Below are 16,588 nucleotides of genomic sequence, written 5' to 3' on the forward strand. Positions count from 1 at the left end.
AGCCCATAACTTGTATTGCTGTTATCTAGAGATATGAGTCATTGCACAACAATCCACTAGCACTAAAATAGAGGTACCCGAAAAAGGTTCTTCAATGATCAAGTCAGTATGACTAGAGAGGTAATGCTTAGGAGTTATAAATGAGAGGCGAGAAGTGAGTAGAGAGTAATAATGACAAGTAATAAGTTCTAAGTGATACTTCCTATTGGGGGAGACCCTTATTTATAATGGTTGAGGTAGATAACGTGGATTTGGAGGGTATTATTGGCATGACCGACCATTCTAGCCTGTTGGGAAATGCTTTTACCATGTCAGGCAGCTTTGACAGGGCCGTACTCTATGCATAGTTAACTTGTAGCTTGTGGCATGTTTAGTAGCCATATTTTAGTATGTCCTTATCATGCTGGCATGGGGTAGGCGGGATTGTAGGCAGTGTGTTAGTATGTTGTTGGCAGTGTGTCAGATGGGGAGTAGTTCCTAGTCCGACTTGGGATGTGTGGCATAAGGGGACCTCTCTGACCAAGCCCTTCAATTAGTTATACATGGTCCTTGCTCGGCTAGATGAGGAGCCATCCCGGGTAGTTAAGATGTTAGGATGACTGGGATGGAAAATTTGCCCCTAGTCTTGTAGCATGCTCGATAGACGAGCATGCTGGTAGACTCTAGGTGCATCAGTAGGGTGTTGTTAGACCTCTAGGCTGTGTGACACGTGATTGGCCATCATTACTTCGGAAGAGGGAGCATGAAGTTAAGTGCGTCAAATTGACCTTCAGGCTGATCGAGGGGATAAGTATAACTTCCATATGTAGGATTATTATACCTGAAAGATCGAGCTAACAATTCCAATGGATGGGTGGTATGTGGATATCCTGAACCGCCTCCTAGTCGCCCCTTCCCAAGCCCATAACTTGTATTGCTGTTATCTAGAGATATGAGTCATTGTACAACAATCTCCACCTTGGCGAATATCATTAATCTCCATCTTCCGCCATTGGGTTGGGGACGCCCATCAATGGGCGTACGACCCCTGGGAGAGCCTCAAAGGTCTGGAGATTGAGGCAGCCCGGGTAATGCTAGGGTAGGTTGAGAATGGCACTGCGTTGTCTTGCTTCGACCTGTCCAAGGGTGACCAAGCTTTGAACGCAGAGTTGGTATGTATTAAGTTGTGCAATTATACTTGTTAACTGTTTGTGTACTAATTACTTTATTTTCTTTTGTAGCTGCTATGGCCGACCGTTTGGAGAAGTACTAGCTACTAGGCTAGATCATCCAACGATTACTGCCGGGCTAGCGAACCCGGACGAGCTCACCATTTCCCTCATTCCACAAGTCTGAGGGAAGCTGTTTCCTTCGACTCGTCGAGGAATGGATCTTCCACCTCCTCATCCTCTTCCTATTGATCAGAGCAAGATGGTCCTAGCGGCTCTAGTTGTTCCTGTGGTTCAAGTAACGACCATCCTTGCAACAGATCCTCTACCCGAGCATGAGGCACATTCAAAGCCGAGTATGCCTATCCCTCCCCGCGCCATCCATCAAACAATTGGGAAGGGGAGATCTCCATGTTCAGAAGGTCGGCCTCTTGCCGAATACTCCATCCCTCAAGAAGTCGAGATAATCTTGGTGACAAACGAGGTGAAGGCCTGTAGGATAAGTCCTCTATCCACGACTTGATGAGGCAAGTTCGAGCATTCTCGTTCGTCACCAAGTATCTGGAAGGTGAAGGTGTACTGGTTGAATAGCTGGGGGGCGAGGCCCTTAAGGCTGTGCGAGACCGCCACACTGCTGATCTCTAGAAGGTGAAGGAGGCCCACGAGGCTGAAGTGAAGGGGATGTCGGCCCAGATAATGGCAGGTAGCTAGGAGTTATCTGGCCTGACCCACTGCCATGAAGAAGCTCATCGCACTGTCTTGGTTTCCCAACGAGAGCTAGTTGGTTCCCAGGATGAGCTAGCCATCATGATGGCGCATTTTGAGGAGGCCAAGGCCAAGATCCGTCGGCTCAATGATAAGTTGAAGCAGTCAAGCTGGAGAAAGATGGGTTGGTACTAGTGTGGAACACCCTCTCCATCCTGGCGGTAGAGGTTGCATTCATTGCATGGGACAATGCCTTTGCCCAAGTCGGTTTGGTGCATCCGAGCGAGGACTGATCTTGGACACATATCGATGCGTATATCCAGTATGAGGAGTTGCTGCTGGAGGAGGAAGGCTCCACAATCAAATTTCCAGTCCCAGGGAAGGGGGAGGCCTAAGTGCCCTATAATAGCTTGTAGGAATTTGAGTAATTTTATTAGTTTAATGAAATTGTCTTTTTCGTATTTGCTTGTCTTCTTTTAATATCTGCACATGAAAAGCTAACTAGTAATCTGGAATTGGTAAGATACTAGTAACTGGAAAAGACTTCAATAACAAACCTCTTCCAATAATCTCAAAACAAAGATAAGTTTGACCGAAATTTTACTTCTAAGAGTATTATAAACCAAATACAACGTTCTAATAATAGCTTGAAATAGTGGTAACGTGAAGCTAAATAATATGAAGCTAAGTGTCATCTTGGTTGGAGTTGGCCTTATGTGAGTTGTCATGTTAATAATGAATTAATTATAAAACTTGATCAGGAATGGTGTCGTGCTGTCTAGCTTCGACATGTCCAAGGGTGACCAAGCCTTTCAATGCATAGTTGGTAGGTTTTAAGTTGTGCAATTGTAACTTGTTAACTGTTTATGTGCTGATTGCTTTATTTTCTTTTGTAGTTGCTATGGACGACCGTTTGGAGAAGAGCCGACAACTAGGCTAGATCATCCAACGATCATTGTCGGGAAAACGAGCCTAGATAGGCTCACCATTACCCTTATCTAGCCAGTCCAAGGGGAGCCTCTTCCTTCGAATCGTCGAGGAACAGACCTTCCACCTCCTCATCCTCTTCTTATTGATCAGAGTAGACTGGTCCTAGTGGCTGTGGTTGTTCCTGTGGTTCCACTAACGACCGTCCTTACAATGAATCCTCTCCCTGAGCATGAGGCACCTTCAGTGTCGAGTATGTTCATCCCTCCCCACGCCATCCATCAAACAGTGGGGAAGAGGAGAGGCCCAAGATCAAAAGGTCGAACTCTTGTTGAATACTCCATCCCTCAAGCAGTCAAGCTAATCTTGGTGATAGACGAGGTGAAGGCTGTGCAAGATAAGAGCTCTATCCGCGACTTGATGAGGCAAGTCTGAACATCCTCGATCCTGGCGGCATCGGTCCCCAAGTATCTGGAAGGTGAGGGTGTACTAGTTGAACAATTGGGGGGCGAGGCCCTTAAGGCTGTACGAGACTGCCACACTATTGATCTCCAAAAGGTGATGGAGGTCCATAAGGCCAAAGTGAAGGGTTTGGATGCCCAGATAATGGCGGGTAGCTAGGAGTTATCTAGCCTAACCCACTGCCATGAAGAGGCCCGTCGCACCGTCTTGGTTGTCCAATGGGAGCTTATTGGTTCCCAGGACGAGCTAGCCATCATGATGGCACTATTTGAGGAGGCCAAGGGCGAGATCCGCCAGCTCAATGATAAGTTGAAGCAGTCAAGTTGGAGGAAGACGAGCTAGTGCTAGTGCGGGACACCATCTCTAACCTGGCGGCAAAGGCTGCATTCATTACATAGGACAATGCCTTTGCCTAGGTCGGTTTGGTGCATCCGGGCGAGGACTAATCCTGGACACGTATCGATGCGTATATCCTGGATGGGGAGTTCCTACTGAAGGAAGATGGCTCTGTAGTCAAATTTTCAGTCCCGGGGAAGGGGGGAGGTTTGAGCACCCTATAATAGCTTGTAGGATTTTGAGTAATTTTATAAGTTTATTGAAATTTTCTTTTTTCGTATTTGTGTGTCTTCTTTTAATATATGCACATGATAAGCTAACTAGTAATCTGGAATTGGTAAGATACTCTTGACCAGAAAAGACTTCAATAACAAACCCCTTCCAATAATCTGAAAACAAAGATAAGTTTGACCAAAATTTTACTTCTAAGAGTATTATAAACCAAATACAACGTTAGCCGGAGTTAACCCTTCTAATAATAGCCTGAAATAGTGGTAACCTGAAGCTGAATAATATGAAGCTAAGTGCCATCTTGGTCGGAGTTGGCCTTATGTGACCTTTCACTTTAATATTGAATTAATTATAAACCTTGATCGGGAATATTAATATCACAAATAATTAAACTTGAACCTGGACAAGGTAATATTGGTCGAGGATAATCCAAAGAACTTGAATATAAACAAGATAACCTTGACCGGAAGAAGTTATAACATAAATAATTGAACTTGAACCTGAACAAGGTAATCTTGGTCGGGGATAATCCAAAGAGCTTGAACATAAGCAAGAGAACCTTGACCGAAAGAAGTAATAACATAAATAATTAAGCTTGAACCTGAACAAGGTAATCTTGGTTGGGGATAATCCAAAGCGTTTGAATATAAGCAAGATAACCTTCACCAGAAGAAGTAACAACATAAATAATTGAACTTGAACTTGAACAAGGTAATATTGGTCGGGGATAATCCAAAGAGTTTGAATATAAGCAAGATAACCTTGATTGGAAGAAGTAATAACAAAAATAATTGAAATCTAATGTAGTGATAATTTGGACTATTAAACTTGAGCCTCACCAAGCTGAATAACACGAACATGAATCCGACCAAAAGGGACAAGGATGTGCCTTGGGTGATTTATTTGACTGTTGTCAAAGGGGGACATGGGCCACACCTTTGAGGGGTATGGATGTTGGACCACCAGTCAATGGGGGACAAGTTTCGTGCCTTAGGTGATTTATTTGACCGCCGTCAAAGGGGGACATAGGCCACACCTTTGAGGGGTATGGATGTTGGACCATCAGTCAACGGGGGGCAAGGTCTGTACCTTGGGTGATTTATTTGATTGTCGTCAAAAGGGGACACGTGCCACGCCTTTGAGGGGTATGGATGTTGGACACTGGTCAAGGGGGCAAGGTCAATGCCTTAGGTGATTTATTTTACCGCCATCAATGAGGGACATGGGTCACGCCTTTGAGGGGTTTGGATGTTGGAGAGGATCCTTGTGATAAAAGATGAAATGAATAATACATCATTATCATATATGTTGTGTTACAATGGGTTGCCCGACTACGAATGGGTCGACATTACATGTTTAAGCATAAAAGACTCGGAGGTTTGCAGCGTTCCAGGTCTAGGGAATCTCTTTCCCGACCAAGTTTTCTAACTTCTATGCGTCCTTTCCAGTTTCATCTACCACTCGGTAGGATCCTTCCCATTTGGGTGCTAGTTTCCCCTTGACCAACGCTCCATCTTCAAAGTTCATAGGGACGACCAAGGAATTATATTTCTCCATTGTCCTCCTTTTGACGGTCGCTTCTCTTATGCGAGCACAATCTCTCTTTTCCTCAATCCAATTTCATCTACCACTCGGTAGGATCCTTCCCAGTTGGGTTCTAGTTTCCCTTTTTTATCAACGCTCCATCTTCAAAGTTCCTAGGGACAACCAAGGAATAATATTTCTCCACTGTCCTCCTTTTGACGGTCGCTTCTCTTATGCGGGCATAGTCTCTCTTTTCCTCAATCGAATCCAGGTTGTGCCTAATTAAGGTCGGATTGGCCTCCTCATTAAAGTGCAAAGTTCTCCATATATGTTCTCCTATTTCCATCGGGATCATGACCTAATCGCCATATGTGAGGTTGAAAGGGGACTCACCGATTGTGGAACATATAGTTGATCGGTACGCCCAAATCAGATGATGGAGGTGGTCAAGCCAAGTTCCCTAGCTTCTTCTAGCCTTTTCTTGATTCCCCTTTGAATGACCTTGGTGGTTGCTTCTGCTTGCCATTTTGTTTGTGGGTGCTCGACATATGTGAAATGCTGCTTGATATGTACACCATATAACAATTCATATAACAATTCTTGAAACTTCCGGTCGGAAAACTAGGTACCATTATCTACAATTATGGTACCTAGAATGCCAAACCAAGTGATGATATTTTTCTAAGTGAAATTTTGGATGTTTGTCGATATGATAGTGGACAAGGCCTCGGCCTCAATCCACTTGGTGAAATAGTCCACAACTACTACCAGAAACTTTAGTAGGTCGTCTGCGTGAGTAAAAAATGCCCTAGAATATCCATGCCCCACCTACAAAATGGATAGGGAGTAGTGTGGTAGTTAACTCTTCGGGTGGGGCCTTTGAAAATTGGCGAACAACTGGCATCCGGTGCATTTCTTGGTTAGATTAGATGCATTTTTCTCCATGGTCGGCCAGAAATATCTGGACCATAAGACTTTCTTTGCTAACGAAGCTGCACCAAGGTAGTGTCCATAACTTTCCTCATGGTCTTCTTTGAGTATATGCCATGCCCTATCGGGGACAAGGCATTTGAGGAGTGGAACAGAAAAGCCTCAGTGATATAATGATCCCTAGGTGAAGGTGTACCAAGAGCAACATCAGAGGAGTCTCTACCTTTCTTTCTGGTCGGTAGGCAGAGTACCGTGTAGAAGGTACTTGATGAATAGGCCTATCCAGTCATATGGGATGAAAATTTGTTCGATGATCATGACACTAGGTTTGAGGATAGTTCCTAGGATGACGAACTGGTTGCGCCCTAGGCTCTTAATGTTAGCCAGCTGAGACATGATATATGCCCGTTCATTTTGTTCTCTCAAAACATGATGAATGGTTGCTTCTTCCAACTTAGCCATCAGGTCCTTCACCTTCGCCTGGTACTTACCCAATAGTGTGTCTTTGGTTTGGTAAGCACCAGTTACCTGTGAGACTGCCAATTGGGAATCACTTCATATAGCAATTTTTTCAGCCCCGACCTCCCTTGCTAATTGTAGTCCGGCTATGCAAGCTTCATACTCGGCCTGTTTGTTCGAGGTCAGTAAAGTGAAAGTCAGAGAGTGCTCGATGGTTATCTCGTGGCCATTGTCCAATAATATTCTAACCCGACATCCCTTGGGGTTGGAAAATCCGTCGACAAAGAACGTCCAGGTTTGCCCTGGATTTTCCGGTTGTATGGTCAACTCAGCAACAAAGTTTGAAAAGACTTGGCTCTTGATAGTTGTTCGGGGTTCACACCAAATATCAAACTGTGAGAGTTCAATAGACCATGCTATCACTCGACCAGCCAACTCCGGTTTGTGCAAGATCTGTCTAATGCGTTGGTTGGTTCTGACCATTGTTGGGTGAGACTGAAAATATTGTCGTAGCCGCTTGGTCGCCATTAGGAAGGCATAAACTACTTTCTCCAAATGCTGATATCTAATTTTTGGACCTTGCAATGCCTTGATTTTAAAGTACATCGCGATCTAACCTTCTTCAATTTCTCGGATCAGAGCCGTGGCCACAGATTCATCGACCATCGCAAGATAGATATATAACACTTCACCAGGTGTTGGCTTGCGCAGAACTGGCGGGGCGACCATGTATTGTTTGAAATTTTGAAAAGCCTTTTCACAATCAACAGACCTTTCAAACATTTTGCTATTTTTAGGAACTGGAATAATGGGAGAGAATGCTTGGCAACTGATAGGAGGAACCTGGACAAGGCAACCAACCGACCATACAGTTGTTTGACGTCTTTCACTGTACGAGGGTTTCTCATGTCTATGACTACTGGCACTTGGTGGGACTAGCTTCTATTCCTTGGCTAGTCAGCAAAAAGTTGAGGAATTTTTTGGCTTCAACCTCTGAATGTGCACTTCTCCTGATTGAGCCTCATGTTATACTTGTGGAGTTGTCGGAAAATGTTTTGCAGAATGAAGACATGATCTTATTGAGGTAGACTTTTGGCGATCATGTCATCCATGTACACTTCCATGTTTCGACCAATATGTCCACTGAATACCTTGTTCATCAATGTTTGATATGTTTCCCTTGCGTTCTTTAGACCAAATGGCATGAGTGTGTAACAATAAGCCGCTCGGTCAGTAATGAAGGTAATTTTCCCTTGGCTTGGTGGATACATTAAGATATGGTTGTAGCCCGAGTAAGCATCGATGAAGGATAAGTATTGATAGCTCGAGGAGTTATCCATTAAATGGTCAATGTTGGGAAGAAGATATGGGTCTTTTGGCCACACCTTGTTTAAATCTATGTAATCTACACACATCTGGCATTTCCCAGAGGGTTTCTTGACCAACACAACGTTTGCCAACCAGGTCGTGTAAGTAATTTCTTGGATGACTCCAACCTCTAGAAGCTCGACTACTTTATGAGTGACCTTAGTTGTTCTCCCGGCCACCATTTTCCTACGATTTTGAGCAATCAGTTTCGCTCCTGGATTGGTCGTCAGCCGATGGCATAATACTGAGGGGTCAATCCTAGGCATGTCAGCCGTAGACTAGGCAAATTGGTTCTTATTGGCCTTCAAACATTCGACAAGCTCCATTCTCTGAGTTTCTAGGAGGGTACTGCCCATATACACCAGGTTGGTTTCTAGTGGCCCGAGTTGCAAAGAGGTTTTTTCTCCTTCCATCTATGGGCGGAGTTATTCTCTGTGAGTTATTTACACCCTCATCCTTTTTACTAGGGCAACCCCCTTTTTTCTATCTGATTGGGGTGAAGGCTCATTTGGTAGCATCCCCTGGCGTTATGTTGGCCCCCAGAACAATGCATACCCAATGATTAAAAGAAATAAATTTTATGGACAAATGTGGCATGGAGACCACGACTTCAAGGCGGTTGAGTGCTAGGCCGACTGGTAATCAATGACCAAGAATTAGATATGGATTGTTCTTTTTAGGGGTTGGTCGCCAATTGTCAACCAAACGTCCATGTAGCCCTGTGGAGTTATACCTTGGTCGTGAACCCTACGAACTGCCCATCATAAGGTAGTAGTTCACGGTCTCTTAGCTTTATCTTCTCAAACAAATCTTGGAACATGATGTCCGTCAAACTGCCTTGGTGGACAAAGAGTATGCTGACCTTCTTGTTGTATAATATAGTAGTGATGATGAAGGGATCATCATGTTCCCATACGACACCTTCATAATCACGGTCGTCGAATGAAATATGAGGGGCATTTCTACTAGCACGTTTTGGACAAGTATCCCTTGTGTCCACTTGCATGACCTCCCAAACATATCTTTTCTGGGCTAATCTAGAGGTGCCAACCGTGGCGAATCCCCTAAAAATGGTGTAAATATCAATTGTGCTGCTCTGTCTGTGGTTGTTTGGACGGTACGTGTCTTACTGACCTCTATTCGGAGGGTGTCCCTACTGAGTTCTTAGAGGGGAATGTCTCTTCAGGGGGCTGGGTCGACTAGATGGAGATGACTGTCACTGCTGTGCTATCCCCGCAATGAAGCGCTATAGGTGGCCAGCCTATCTGACGTCCTCAATGGTATCTTGCATTAGGGTGCAATCATTTTTCATGTTGCCGAATGTGTTGTGAAACCACAGTATTTAGACCAATCTTATGGACCCACCTTTTTCTTTGGATTAGACTTGGGCAGTTGGACAAGATAGGTGACCATAACCTCTTGTAAAATTCTGGAGCAACTAGCATTGAGGGGGGTGTAAGTTGTATATTTTGGTCGTCTGGGTAATCTGCGAGGGTCATCTCTTGGATGGTCATGGAACTTTGGCCGTTTGGCTTCCCTGAAAGGTTGTGTGTATGATTCTTGGTGGTGGTCGGGCATTGTGAGTTTCTTTGAGGTTAATGAATTTTTGGGCCTTAGAGTAGAGGTCCTCCATATTGAGGTCGGTGTATATAGCAAGCTCAGTTCTAAAGAGATCGTCCTTCGAACGCTTGACCAGTACGTGCACCGCCACATTGGGACTTAGGGTGCACACCTTCATTGCCTCAGTATTGAACCTATCCAGATATGCATGGATGGATTCATGTGGACCTTGCCGAATACCATTCAAGGTGTAGGACGATATTGGTTCCTACTTCATAGCCGTAAAACAGACATTGAATGTGCTAGCCAAGGTGGACCATTGATCGATGTTGTTTGGTGATAGCCTAGTGAACCACTAGATAGCAGTGTGTTTGAGGGTGAGCGGGAAGGCTCGACACATGATGGGGTTCGTTGCTCCTTGGAAGAGTATAGATGCCTCGAAAGCATCGAGGTGGTCTTGGGGATCCGAAGTTCCATCATACTGATCAATGTTTGTCGGGCGGGGCAAATGTTTTATTAAGGGGTAGGACATGATATCATCACTAAATGGGTGTTTGGCTCCGTAAATGTTTTGGTCGGAGAGGTGGGTTGATTGGTGAGTTTTGTGTATAGGATTATTGGGTTTGGGCGGGACTTTCTAGTTAACTCGGCGGGTTGTGCTTGGGTAACGACTCGATTCTTGTTTGGATTGGCGGAGTTCTGCCAACATTTCGGCCTGCTAATGGACTATCCTTTCTTGCATTTCCATGATTTGGAGAAGTTGTTGGGTGGTTGGTGGTGGTTGTTAAGGGGTAGTGTGGTGGCTTCAGCTAGCTTGATGTGAGAGTTGTATTTGTGATGAGGGGTTAGTGGAAGGAGTGTGGTAGTAGGGAGGCATGTTTGTGGGTGCTGATTCTATCTAGCTGGTGGGGTTTGCTTGGTTTCCGGTGGTCTCCATGGTGTAGGTAAGCCACAGACAACACCAATGTTCTTTTGTGGTTGGTCGGACTAGTCGGATGGGAGCTTCGGGTAAGGCTTCTTCAGATATCCAGGCAAGAGTTCTTCTAGAATCTGGATGGAGGTTGACTTGGATCCGCCAGTGGAGGTACCTAAAAAGGTTCTTCGACGATCAAGTTAGTAAGACTAGAGAAGTAATGTTCGAGAGCAATAAATGAGAGACAAGAAGTGAGTAGAGAATAATAATGATAAATAATAACTTCTAAGTGATACTTCATTTAGGGGATACCCCTATTTATAATGATTGTGGTGGATGACATGGCTCTAGAGGGTACTATTGGCATGTCCGACCATTCTGGTCCGTTGGTGGTTGCTTTCCCCATGTCAAGTGTCTTTGGCATGACCATAATCTATGCATAGTTGACTTGTAGCCTATGGTAGGTCTGGTAGCCATTTTGCAGTCTGGCCTTGTCGTGTTGGCAGGGGTAGGTGGGATTGCAAGTGGCAGTTTGTTGTTGGTGGCGTGTCAGATGGGGAATGGTCTCTGCTCCGACATGGGATGTGTGGCATAAGAGGACGTCTCTGACCAAGCCCTTCAATTAGTTATACCTTGTCCTGGCTCTGCTAGATGAGGGGCCATCCCGAGTAGTTAAGATATATGGATGACCAAGATGAAACAGTAGTGATTAAAGATTTTTCTTCTTAGCAAAAATATATTCATATCACATCATTAATAGATTAAATAGAACGAAAATATACATGTATTTATGGATAATATATATAATGTTTTTTTTTGTCTTACCAAATCATTTTTGGTAAGGAATTAATCATTTTTGGAGTGTTTGACTGCTCATCCGAATAAATGTCGTTCTCAAGAATTAAACTTTTAACCTTTTAGTCATCTTGAGGACCCATTAGACTAATACCTTGTTGGTAGAATATATATAATGGTTGAACTTGTAGGTTCTTGATCTTCACATTCTTATATGCATGATAATTTCAGAAGATTAGAGATCGTCTCTTCTGTTTTCCAAGGAGAAGATTACCGAAAAAGAAAAACTATACTTATAACTTGGGGAACGTAATTATTAGAAACTTTTCATATATGAAACTTATGATTGAACTTTCCGTATTTATGGTGGAAGTTTTCATGTCTCTGTTTATTTCCCATCGTAATTTACAAACATTTTTTGTGCCCCATATTAAAAAGCTCATCACAAGTATATCAAAGCTTGGCCAACCATTTATTCTTACACTTATATAACCCCAGGTTAGCTTTGCATCCAACTTGTGCTTAATTATAGAATCATTTGATTGAGTATATTTTATATTAGGCCAATTTTGGCTTTTGAGCTAATTAATGATTAAATTAACATTTTTGGTAGTTTATGACTTGTTAGCTTCTATCGGTGAATCTACACCATATGTAAAGTCAAAACATGATGTAACTACTGCCATTATGTAATTTGTATTTTCCTATTTTGCTTTAACATTATTTTAATTTCTACAAAATACAATCTTAGATAATCATGACCAACACATTAATACAAAATTATAATTTAAAATATATTCAATAAAAAATTAAAATATAAAATTCACCAAATACATAAAAAACATTATAATAATACAAAATAAAATATATAAAAATTTAATGTTTAGTTGCATAATATATGATGATGATCTTGAGTCTTTTTGAAGGACAGAAACCATTATTTTAGCCATGTTCAATGACCCGTGTGATATGAAACAAATGCTATATTATAATAAACATATTTGGCTAAAATTTCTAGGAAGAATACTTGACCCATTTCGATCTCCTTGACAGAGAAATTCTGGTTGGAAACTTCAACTAGAATTGATCACAAAAAGGTCATAACTCATGTCATTTGTTCCTAAAATCACTTGGCTTTTGAGGCTCACATGTGTCTTTGAGGACCAACTCAGTTCAGAAGGTTTGAAGAGGCACGAAGGGCGAGAATTGGATAGGGTAGTAACAACAATGAAGACTAATTTTGGTCCCTCAATAATTTTTATTATACTAATTTGGTATTATAAAATCTAAAATGAACCATTTTTTTTTAAATATAAGTCAAATTAATCATTTTTATTATTTATTATGGCTAATTTTCGAGACACTTTATTCACTATCAGAGACTATCATAAAGTTCATAATCACTACCCTCATCATCAAATTGGTGTGAGGCCATTCGGAAAAAATATGTTTGCTCTTTGTTTTTGGTTTTGAATTTGAACTCACACCATTTTCTATGCTAGGGATGAACAATATACTTTGATATATTCAGGATTTCCACACTCAAAACATGTAAAGTTTTATCCATTAGTTGACACTTCATTGCTTTTAATGAATCTTTTGCTTGGACCGAACTTTAAAACTTTATTCTTTCTAGGGAATTTGCTGAATTTCTTTATTAGTAGATTCATATTCTCAATGTTATCTTCTTCGAAATCTTCATCTTGTGATGTTTCACAAGAATCTACTTTTGCCTTCAGCGATATTGTTTTGTGCTTCTTATCCAACTCATCATGTTGCTCCAATTGGTTTAACTACTATTCATGTTCCAAAAAAATTTCAAACAATGCAACCAAAGACATTTTGGATAAACTTTTCTTTTTAGAAATGGTTATCACTTTCAGTTGCCACACTCTTGTTAGTTGTTATGTGCCAAAGTGATCATAAATTATCTATTAATTTTGTCAAACTATAACTCATTACTCAATCCAAATTGTTGCTTTTATGATCTTGAATGATTAAAACTTATCAAATGGCCAAATATCACCTTTGAAGTGTTTGTGTAGGTTTAAATAGGAGGAATGATCGAAAAAGCTAAGTTTTCGTGCAAAGTTCAACCAGGCTCAGTTAGGAACTGTGCTCAATGCATCAGACAACATCTGGTACCTATGCTTGGCTCTGCAAGCCACGATGGACGGATTTAATGACGAATTGTAAAAGTTAGTCCCTACCTCGAATACGCTAAACCCCAAGCTTATGCCAAGCGAAAAAGAGGGGTATGCTTAGTGCAAGTTGGTGCACTAAAAGGTCGAACTTGGCTAGTCGAAGTGATGCATTGAGCATGAAAATTAGATTTCAGACACTATTTAATAGGTTTAACTTGGGTTTGTTAAACACACTTGTAATACAACAATTTCTTAGTTTTTAGGCGATTTTAGCTCCCTTAGAGTTTGTAATGCCCCGAAAATTACTCCAACAATATTGCCCAAAAATGGGTAAAAAGGTTTTTTTCTAAACTCTTCATTTACATTTAATTCCTTTTCGGGACATCACATTTAGTAACCGAAAATGCGGAAAAGACAATAATAATTCGTGGAATGATCCTTTATTAAAATAACTAAAAACATATACAAAGACAAAGCGGAATACATCTTAATCCAAACTGAAATATCTACAATAGTCTGGTTTATTCAGAACAGTATAAGTACCCTACACAAATACTCGCCTCAAGGACAACTAGAAATAGAAATGACCACTAGCGACTAGCTCCAGGGTTAGCGGGTGTACTAGAACAATCGTTGTGGTCCTCCTCCGTCTCAGAATCGGAAGAAAGGTCCACCACCTCAATGGAGTCCTCTATACATACCAACTCCACACAGTCTTCCTCTTCAGCTTCTTGCTCCTTTTTTAGGTTGTTGGACGAACCCTGTGACTTTCTTCCCACTCTCGCCTCTACCTGAAGATCGGACGGCGTCAGTATAGCAGCTCTCTTCCCCGGTGGGGAACTGAGCACATCATCCCTACTCCGTCTCCGAGCAAATGGTCCAACATCAGTGGGTCCGTGAGGCAACACAGACTGAATGGATGGCGCAGTAGGCGCAAATCTCCGAGCAGGCAAAGTGAATGAAGCCTCCAAGTTTGTATGTTGAGAAGGGAAGCGCATCGTATAGCCGTCACAAACCATCTCTAGCTCTAAGGCACAAGGGCCTGTGTAGGTATATCCATGTCCATCACTACTCCATGTCCCCTCCTGGGACATCGAGAATCGGTAGCTCCGAATCCTCGCCGTACAGTCCATCTGTACAAGAACGCGAATCGAGAACGAGCAGAAAGAAAGGAAAAGAAGAGATAGAGTAAGACATCTAATGAATATAATTCATTGACGGTGTGGAATTACACGGAATATCACATCCAGAGCGACACGCATAATACACACAATATAGATCACAACATAATGCACAATAATGAATGCGGTTATAACTCAGATCACGAGGATTAATATCCACGATCTCAATGTATGAATGTTATACTTATTTCATCCATCCTTACACCAATATCCTCCCAATATACTATTCGGGAATAACCAAGAGTACAGGTCCCATAACAAGCTGATTTGATCGCACCAAAAATTATTCCTCGCAAGGATATATATATATATGATCGATCAGTTCCGAAGAACTATCAATTTCAGGATGGTGTCATATCAAACACTTTCTGGGCATCCCTCTCATTGATCCTGATTGCAAAGAGGAGTTGTTAGAGATCGTCTAGTTTGCGCTGTGAGAACTGTCCGATCTTACAGAATACCTCATCCAGGAATACAGGGGACTCGTCTCACCTAGACTCTCCCTCAAGACTTTGCTGACGAATCACCGCCATCGTCGTCCCTCTCAACATCGCGGGGCTCGTTCGTCTCCCGTAAATTTCCTCTCCACTACTTCGTTTTTTATAATGAATATGCACACTAATCGAAGTTAGCCGATTAAATATTTTAATTAGTCTTTTAAAATGATCGGCCCATCCTAAGACATCTCCCAAAGGAATGCTTCTTATGGGACCCGATCTTACGTTATCAAGTAATATAGGAATAACATCCCTACCTCTACGAACCATCGCTGAATTACCCTGGACGGCCACATGGCCAAGCCTCTTACGATCAGACGACCTCGCTGCATGGTATCATGTAATCCTTTTTAGGCATAGCCTTACTCACGACATCCTCGTCGGAATCCTTGTCCACATAAGGCGCAAGAAACAAAAGTAACAGTATAAGTCTGTTGATTTGGGTACCGGAATCAATCCTATGAGCCACGATCTTTCCCAAGTGTAAATACACTTCACACCCAAGCTAGGGCTATTTCCTAAGCAATAAATTAATCAGAAACAGTCACAACTTATGTTTGTCTTTCGCCCAAGCGAGAGACTGTTGCTCAAGCGACCAATTCATCAAAACAGACTCAACTTCCTGCATGATTCTCACTCGAGCGAGGGGAATGTCGCTCAAGCTAAAATTCCATCAAAAACTGGCCAAAATACATGTTTGGTCTTTGCCCGGGCGAAATACGGTCGCTCGGGGGCCAAAAACACCGAAAACAGGCCCTCTAGCCCTCGCCTAGGCGAAAAACGCACGCCCAAGCGAGGCTAGCTCGCCCGAGCGAGTGGTTTCTCACCCAAGCGCTATTTAGGACCATTCTTTTTTGTTTCTCCCTCGACCTGGCGAGGATGGCTCGCCCGGGCGAGGTGGTCCAATTACCAGGACCATTTTCCTCGCCCTTTTGGGCTACCGGATCGAAACTCTCCGTTGTTTTCGATCCCAATGCATTTTAGTTTCTCGAGTAGTGTTCCTTCACGGATAACAACCACGAGACTTGATATTTTATACTATCTTAGGGGCATTCAGCCTAAAGAAATATCGTACTTAATCCAGGCACGAAATCATTTGGTTAAGTACGAGTTTCTCACAAAACATAAATAACTCCCAACTTTTGAGATAGTTGGGATATCTGGGTGTCATATTCGGACACCACTATGTTACGATGTATTCTCTCTCACCTTGGGTTGTAGCGTGGTTGANCCTCATTCTTGTCCTCATCCTATCCTCATCCTAATATTCATTCTCGTCCTCATCCTACCCTCATCCTCAACCTCTTCATCTTCCTCATCCTATCCTTATCCTCATCCTCAACCACTTCCTCTTCCTCATCCTATCCTTATCCTCATCCTCATCCTCATTCTCGTCCTCATCCTATCC

Source organism: Lupinus angustifolius, chromosome LG05, assembly GCF_001865875.1.
Source record: "Lupinus angustifolius cultivar Tanjil chromosome LG05, LupAngTanjil_v1.0, whole genome shotgun sequence".
Classification (NCBI taxonomy): domain Eukaryota; kingdom Viridiplantae; phylum Streptophyta; class Magnoliopsida; order Fabales; family Fabaceae; genus Lupinus; species Lupinus angustifolius.